We start from the raw sequence: 9,673 nt of genomic DNA, 5'->3' as shown, positions 1-9,673 counted from the left end.
TCTCATCTTTGTGAAACTTTTTTTTTTTTTTACTTTAACATTTTGACATGAAACATTTTTACAGTGTAGTGATTAGTGATTGGAAGTCACGTGACTTTCATCTTGACTTTGACCTAAACACCAATGACTTGTGACTTTACTTTTTTGCTTGAGTGAGGTTTTTTTGGAAGTACTTCATGAACTCCCAAAGCCCAGAGATGAAAAATTATGTTTTTAAAATTGTGCAGCAAATCAGCTCAACATTTACCTGACAATTGATATAGTTTCAGTCAATCCAACAGCATCCAATCATGTGCAAGAAGGAGGGAAAAGAGTGGACTAGCAGACAGATAACATCTCATCACATAAGCATTGAAAACTATGGTAAAATAAAAATAAAAAAAGCAGAAAGGACAGTTAGCTAATGCTGGCTTTAATATTTTTTGTGCTAGTGTGGTATAATTTTATAAGACTTATGATGTGCTGAGAGAAAGACAAAATGCAATGCAAATGATTACTGTCAAGATGATAAGCATTAAGTAGAAGTGTGTTAAATTATTATGATATTGTATGTATACCTCACAGAAACTTTGATTGATATATGGGCACAAAGTATGTTAAAGATAATCTCACTTAGTGCACTGGATAAAATTGTAAGTGTATAAGTGTATAACCTCAGGAAAGGATTGAGAAATAAGGGTGTAAAGTGGCAAGAATAACTTGCAAAAGTAAAGCCAGAAGAATTGGAAATAATGGTGTAAAATGACCCTGAACAGTTATAAAAATAAAAGAGCATGACTGGATAGAACAGGATATGCCCAGGCATGTCCAGTTCAGCCCGAAACCTATTTTTGGGACTTTGGGTCTGCAACAGGTGATGTAAAGAGATTATAATGCTGTAATTGGCTAGTATGAAGAGGTTGGACAATAGGCGTGCACTTTATAAGGCAAAAGGTATAAAAACTGAGGTGCGGTCCCAGCTCTCCAGAGCATATGTGGTAAGCCTTGTGTGCACTGTATATTGCTCTCCTTTTATTAAAGTACATGTTGCTGCACAGAACTCTGACTCCTGATGATTCTTTTTATTTTTTCAATCAATCAATCAATTTTTATTTAGCCTATATAGCGCCAAATCACAACAAAAGTCATCTCAAGGCACTTTTCACATAGAGCAGGTCAAGACTGTACTCTTTAATTTACAGAGACCCAACAATTCCCCCCATGAGCAGCACTTGGCGACAGCAGTAAGGAAAAACTCCCCTTTAACGGGTAGAAACCTCAAGCAGAACCAGGCTCTTGGTGGGCGGCCATCGAGAGACAGAAAGAAGGGGTGGGGACAGAATAACAACAATCATAACAACAATCATAACAATAATGACAATGACACAGCAGCAGCCAGGGAAGGATGCCAACAGGACTGTGAAGGACCGCGAAGGCTCGGCCCAGAACCCAGGGTTTCCTGTGAGATGAGAAAGCACAAAAAAACTTTTTGAACATCAAAGAGAAGTTTTGTTCTTGAGCTGATCTGAAACTTTTTTCAACTGAGATCCAAAGATTAGACACGATACTAGATAACGTTAACCAAGAAGTGTGTAACTCTCCAAACATGAAATCAATGAGCCCTCGACGGTCAGCATGGTGATGGAAACTTTGAATCTGAGATTTGGTTTCCTAAATGTTGCCATTAACTATGTTTACATGCACAGTAATATTCCACTATTATTCCAAATATGACAATATTCTGAAGACGTTCCGAATACTCGCATTGATACGGGTCATTTAAACAGCATATTCCGTTTGGATATTACGGCCTCATTCCGAATATAGCGTTTTCCGATTGAAACGTGTGGGATATGCCAATATTATTCGGGTTTTAGGAGCGTTCTTCAGATATGAATACATTCAGAATATGCGTCTCGGTGTTTTTACTGCAGCCTCCTGCCTGTTTACAGTCAGCTCTGTGTTTGCAAGGCTGGGATAGAGATGCATAACGGGCTGGTTGTGTAACGCACCCCTGCGCAGGAAAAATGACATGGAATGAGATGACTGGAAAAACAGAGAGCGCCTCTCCACAACGCGGGTGGAGAGGATTGGTTATTATCCTGACGTGCAGCGATGGACTGACTGTGATGCACCAAAAACACTCAGCAGTGTAGTAAACATCATGGGACAACCTTGGTACTGGATGTGCCTGTAACTATAAATTTATAATATCAGGCAGCAGCTCACTAATATTTTTCACCTCGCTGGTTTACTTCACTACCTGCGGAGATCTTGTGATTCCTGTTCCCACCGGAGCAGAGGGAAACCCTAAAAACCTGCATGTAGACGGGAATATTAGTGGAATATTCATTTTCACTAGCCTTTTAAATAGCTTAAGAATACTGTCTTTTTTGGAATAAGGATGAAAAGCTGAATTTTTTGTGCATGTAAACGTAGTCATTGATGGTTGGTCACCATAGACTGTATATAAAGCTGGACGTAGTGAGGTGTGACATCACGGAGCAATAATTTCCAAGATGACGACCATAATGACTCGTCGAAAAGATGGTTGACTTAGTATTTCTAGAGTGAAGTTGAGGCCTTTTGAATGGGATCAGTTGGAGCGTCTAGCGGTCGGTTCTTCAGCCTGAAGACGTGGTAGCTGCTGATTGGTGGCCACCAGTAAAGTTAGCTTAATGTTGCTGCTGTTCCTCATTCCTTAATGAGCTGTATAGGACTTTAAACAGAATTTGACCTGATTTGGGAGTAGTTGGACATAACTTAAGAACTTTCCATTGACTACATTTATTCCCTAACCCTTTACCCTCTCCGTAAAGTAATCCTAAATATAATCTTAACCTTAAAACTAAATCACTCAATGGGAGACCGACTGTTGATCCATCAGATCAGACAGGAACTGATAAACTAAAGGAGTTGGAAACAACTGGTTTAAGCTGCTGAAACACTTTGTTAAGGTTAAATATTGCAACTTGTGATCTTCCTTGAACACTAACAAAGCGCTGTGAGTTACCTGAACACACACATACAAACATTAATCCGTCTTTAGTTTCCAGAATCTAATATTGTAGGAAAACAAATGAAACACGTTGACAGTGAGCTGCAGATTAGAAACTTTTAAGGAAACGAGGTTAGCTTCAGAAACGTGAACTCTCTCAGCCAAACACACACACAAACACACACACATACACACTGATTACTTATTCAGGTGGAGGAGGTGCAGCAGAAACACCAAACTAATTAGGTGTCTGAGACTAACGGGTCAGCTGCAGAGAAGAAAACACAGAGAGCAGCAGGACAGAAATGGACGCTCAGCAGGCTGTGAGTATCTGAGAGTTCAGATCAATAAACTGTTTTTTTTCCCCCACTTCAATTAATACAAATGTTCATTTGTAATTTTAATTCATTCACTACATTGATGCATTTGCCAGAAAACAAAAATCCTCATGAAATTCTTTAGAACTGACCTCGATTGGAATATAATTTCATACATACATTTTATCTACACAAATCTAATTTCTTGATGTTGGAATTATGTTTTTATATTAAGAAATTCAAGGATATTGTGGTTTAAAACATTACATTCTTCAATTTTTCTAAATCATAAATATCATATATATCATATTAAATTGAAATGTAAATTTAATAAAGTTATATATTGATTAGATTTGTTTCTGCATGATGTTTGGGATGAAGGTTGACATCAGTTAATGATGGTTTAAATCACCTTTTATTGACGCAGTTATGAGTGAGTCACCAAAAACGTTGACACCTTATAGCAGATAAAAAGGGCGAAGTTAGAGATATAAAATAGTATCTAAAACGCTCATCTCTCCTTCATTATTGGCCAGATTTACTTAAAATTTGCCCTCGATATCCACGAGGATGAGAGTCCACCTGGACACAGCAGCTCATTTAACACACAAAAACAAAATCCTTCCAGCAGACACGAACACAACAACACTGTTAGAAAAGAAACACTAACAGCAGCTGTCTGTGAAGTTACATCACTGTTTTATTGTGTTTATGTAGTTTTAATGGTTGATAGTGTAGAAATGTGTGTATAGTGTAAATACAGTCAGATGTGCAGCTCTCTATAGAACGAACTACAGTGTATCTACAGGAATGAATGATAGACATTATGTAAATACAAAATTACTTTATAATACTTTAATACAGTATCAATACAATGAATTGGAATATTACATACAGCAATACAGCAAAACTTGACTATATGCAAAAAAAAGCTCTAACAAACAAAAAACACGTCCTGAACAACAACAGCAGACTGTTGTCTGTATGAAGACATTAGCTTCTGAGTTTGGAGGTGAAGATGTAAACGTGTGTAAAATGTGCTGCAGATCCACAAAGTTTTGTTGCTTGTTTGTGTTTGAGTGAGAAAACTATCGAGGACATGTGAAGGCTGTGGTCACTGAATGTTTTCTGTGTGAAAACAACGCAAACGTGTCACAGTTTGCTCCGTAATTGTTGCTGTCGTGTCGACTGCGTGAAGAGTTTTGAACATGTAGACTGAACATTGAACATGTGTTGATCCCTGCAGGTAAAACACGTTGGCCTGAGATTAAATAACCAAGCAGATTAATATAAAACCTTCACTCTGTTAAAAACTGTAAACATTCTGAACCAAAACATCTCAAAGCAAACACACTTTAGTATGAAGGAGGATGAGAGCCACCGATGCCAAACATGTCACCAAACCAAAACAGGAGACATCTGGAAAGACGAAGTGCCACACACACACACACACACACACACACACACACACATAGTGCAGAGATGCACACTCACATTTGGTCCAAGATAAGTGAAAGTGAGAAAATGTCCCGTTTTTCTTTAGAATTTGGGATCGCCAAAAAGTCTGGTAAACAGGATGAAACGCAACACGAACACATAGACACACACACACACACGGCCTGTCTTCAGTATAAAGAGGCACGTTCTGTAACGTTGGAAGATATCTCCGACTACGTTGTTAGTAGGTTTGCCGTGAATAAAGAGATTCCCCATCTGACACCTGTGTCTCCATCAACTGACTCCTCTTATCCACCTCTTTCCTGCCACAACAAGTACAAGAGCCGTCCATCCGTCGGTTTGTTGGTCTGTAATAAACACCGCAGCCCATAGAGGGCACTAACAGACTCAGTCTCATTTCACCAATAAGAAAAACACACGACACAGAAATATATTTTTTTTTATTTGATGGGAACTTTACAGATCAGTGAAGTAAATTGTTAATCAATAAAAAAAACAAAAAGCCAGGTGTAACGTTTCTAAGCCGATACAGGTCACTAATCTCAGCTGTGTGTGTGTGTGTGTGTGTGTGTGCGCGCGCACGTGGTGGTGTTGTCTGTCAGCCCAGAGACTGACAGATGTCTCCTGTCACCACGGAAACTGTCGTCGGGGGAAACTGTCTGTCTCTCTCCTCCTCTTCTCGACTTCCGCCTGTCGTCTGAGAACATGTAATTAACTGATACTCTATCCTCTGTGTGTGTGTGTGTGTGTGTGTGTGTGTGTGTGTATGTGTGTGTGTGTGTGTGTGTGTGCGCGCGCGCTGCAGGGCAGGATGGGAGTTCGGCATCTCTCTCAGATTCAGGAGGAGATGGACAGCAGAGAGCACAGGTAACGGGACAGCTGATTGGTTGAAAGGGAGTCGTCATGTCATGTGACGTATTCACTGTGTTCACGATAGAGAGCTTTAAGGGAAACCTGAACTTCCGAGTTCTGTTCCAGAAGCAGGAAAATCTCAAAATCCCGTTGACATTTGTTAATATAAAACAGTTTTATTCAAAAGTACGTACATCGTTTCTCCACGCGTTCGGATGAGGACAGTAATTATTTTTTAAACAATCTAAAATCTTCATTATTTCTGTTTTTAGCAGATTTTGACGAACATAACTTTGTTAAAGGAAATTGTAAATAAAGTTTATTATTACCATTATTGTCATATTTTCCAAACATTACGGATTGATAAAAGAGCTAAGTCCACAGCAGAAGTTCAGTTGTTGTAGAAGTTTTCAGACAGCGGATTTTACTGCTGAAGAGTCAGAAAACTGACTTTAGAGGATAATGTTGGTGAATTTTAAAGTTATGGACGAAACCAAATTTCAAAAAATTCAGTGTTTTCAGCTTCTTAAATGTGTATATTTTCTGTTTTTTCTTTGACTTCTATGATAGAAAACTGAATGTTTCGGGTTTTTGGATTGTTGGTATTTGAAGACGTCATGTTGAACTCTGGGAACTTGTAACAGGCGTTTTTCTTTTTTTTTTTTTTCTGACATGGATTAATCAATAAATTGAGACAACGATTGGTATATTAATCAATAATGAAAATAACTAATGTGGAGTTCCTCCTTAAGGTCACATGATAATCCGAAAATACACACCGATATTTGCCAGCCAAGTATCTTGGTAGGTCTAACGCCCAACATTCAAGTGTAAAATAATAAAATAAAATGTTAAAGTAAAATAATAAAATATGGATGTATCTATCTGCTGAGGAACTGGAAACTGATCAATCTGATAACTGTGTGTGTGTGTGTATGTGTGTGTGTGATACTCTCCATCGAAGCGCGACCATGGCGCAGGGATACGTTACCATCATCAGACCAGACTGTAAACAAATCTGAATGGAAACTGGTCGACATCGAGGACAGCGTGTGTGTGTGTGTGTGTGTGTGTGTGTGTGTGTGTGTGTGTGTGTGTGTGGCTACTCAACAAGCTTACGACATGCTGAGGTGAAATATGAACTCTTTCTCTCTCTTTCAGTGCTTCTATCCTCCCTCCGATCGTCCAGCAGCAGCAGACAGGTGCAGCACGTAGAGCAGGTGTGAACGAGGCGGAGAGACGGGCGATGGTGAGGCGTCTGTCTGATCCGGCATCTCTGGCTCTGTACGAGGAGCAGAGGAAGCTGGAGGACAACAGGAGTCTGCTGGAAGAGGTAACATGATTATAAACCACCCAACAGGAGCGCTTATTTTACAGGAGCTTTGAGGTGAAACTACACCCTCTAGAGGCTGGAAAGAATAGATAGATATGGACGTATTTTCTGTTTACAAACAACCACGGACGCAACACAGCAGTGGGGCAGAAAATATGTCGCCACAATGTCCTGATAGCTTATATACTTTTTCAGTATTTAGAAATAAAGCTGGAAAACATTAAAATTACTGTTTAGAGGTGATTTTTTATGCAACACTCATCCTTGCATTCTCTTTTTTTTTTTTTTACCACACATAAGCTTAGATATATGTCTCTCAGCCCTGGCTAGCTAACATATGTCACATATTCCAGTAAGAAGCAGAACTGCAGCTAGCAGCGATAACGCTAACACAGACGACACAAAGTTACACTACAAGTAGTGAGAAATTAACTGTGAGTGTCCAAAAACATCAACCATTAGCATAAAAGCAAAAAAAGTACATTAGCATGAGTATAAACCAGTAACGTTAGCATAAAAGATAAATAGTAACGTTAGCATACAAGACAAAAAAAAAGAAACGTTAGCATTAAAAAGTAATGTTAGCAAAAAAAAGCAAAAAAGTAAAATGCAATAAAAGATTGTAAAAAAGTAACATTACAATTAAAGATAAAAAGTAATGTTTGCACAGAAGGCAAAAAGTAATGTTAGCATTAAAGCTAAGAAGTTATTTTAGTATAAAAGATAAAAAAGTAACGTTAGCATGAAAACAATAATGGCTACATACCTAGCATGCAAATGTTGGTGAACAGACTTCAGGATAAAACTTAGAGTCTAAAAGTTACCAACCTCACCGGGTAATTCATGTAGAAATAAAGAAACAGCATTTTTCTTGAGTGTTGCTAGTTAGCCTTAATATTACAGTACTTAAATGTTTCTTATAGTTATACTGAGAACTAGCCGATGAAATTTAGTACTTTCAAACTTAGTGTAATTTCCATCAACCTCAGCTGTATTTTGTGTTTACTGCTAATTAGAAAATGTAAACTAACATTGTTATTGTGCGTGTTGACGTGTCAAAATACATCCTCACAGAGCTGCTAGCATGGCTGGAGTTTCTGAAAAGGGAGAAATGTGCTTTTTTGTTAATATTTTTAATGTCATGAAGATGCAAAACCTTCCAGTGCCGTGTTAAGATAAGATAAGACTTTATTGATTCCCAGAAGGGAAACTCGCAGGTTACAGCTGTGCAGGAAACAAGGAAACAGATAAGAACTAGGAGTAATAACACAACAAAATAAAAATCCTAGCAAATGGAACTCAATGTATATACATTATTAATATTATACACATTACAATACTTAGGTAACATGACCTGACTTGTGGGTTGTAAAAATAGAAGTGGTGCAAAATATGTGCAGAAATAATGGTTCTGGTAGATGTAGCTATAGATATACTTTATATACATATGTTATCTAGATGAAGTAATGAGTACAAAATAAATAAAATATGCAGTAATGTTACACACACACACATATATACATATATACATACATATACACTAACTAGCTACTGTGTGCATGTGTGTGTTTTTGTGTGTGTGATCCAGCTGGGTCGTATCGAGGCGGAGCTTCGGGAGTCGCTGCGTCTGGACATGGAGCGACAGCAGGAGGCCGAATTCCTCCGCCAGCAGGAGAAAAAACTGCTGTGGCAAAATCTGTGTTACCTGAGCCTGAACCAGCGAGTCACCAAGTACACAAACACACACACACACACACACACACACACACACACACACACATAGAAACACACAACTAGGCCCTCCAGGAGTTTTCTGTGATTATTGCGGCCAAAAACATTTGATTCTGCAGCAGCTTTTCTCAAAAATTGCGATACAATTTGTTGTTTGTTGTAAAATTGCAGGAATTTGGAAAAATTGCAAACAAAGGAAAATAATGAGATTTTTTTTAACTTCCTTTGATAAAACGTATACTGCATATCACAGAAACAACTATATATCAGTGCTAATTGTTGTTGAATTGTTTTGGAAAATGAGAACCACTGGCTCAAAGTTATATAAAAAAAAAAAGAAAATACTGTCCTTGAGCTCCATTTATAAGCCTTTATTAACCTCAACATTAACACAAAATCAGTCAATAATGCCATTAAAATAAATCCATTAATGCCTGAATCCTTGCTGAATATAAGCTATCACGACACGAATTGTGACAGCTGGTCCAAATCACATCTCTCTCTCATATCTTCACCGGGAGGAGCTAAGACGCACCCCGGTATTTAATTCCTATGATCTGAAATCCAAAAGTGAACTGATTAAAAGTGCTGAATTTATCCAAAGGCTTCTAACTCTGACCTCAAAGTGTAATTCAGCTGTACATTCACTCACTTTACTCTTGTGACAGTTTGAATTCTAAGTTTGATAAGCTTGAAGAGCATCACATGTCTTCAGGGACACTTTTCTGTCCTCGTCTCCACAGACCCTGGGTCAGCAGCTACTTCAGGAAGTTCCCCATGCACATCTACTGCATGCCCGTCCAGGCAGCCAATCACAGAAGCAGGAGACGGGGCTTAAAGAAGAGGCCATGAAGGGGCGGGGCTTAAAATAATTTTGATATTGATTTTTTTTTTTTTTTCTGGAAAAATAAATTTGGTTGTCTCCACCATGTATTATGTTTTCCTCCTATATTCTTTAAAACATGAAAACAATCAAACAAACACAATTGTATATAATTTTGATTC

The sequence above is a fragment of the Thunnus maccoyii genome, chromosome 23 (assembly GCF_910596095.1).
Source record: "Thunnus maccoyii chromosome 23, fThuMac1.1, whole genome shotgun sequence".
In the NCBI taxonomy this organism is placed as follows: domain Eukaryota; kingdom Metazoa; phylum Chordata; class Actinopteri; order Scombriformes; family Scombridae; genus Thunnus; species Thunnus maccoyii.
This window is presented reverse-complemented; position numbering follows the sequence as displayed.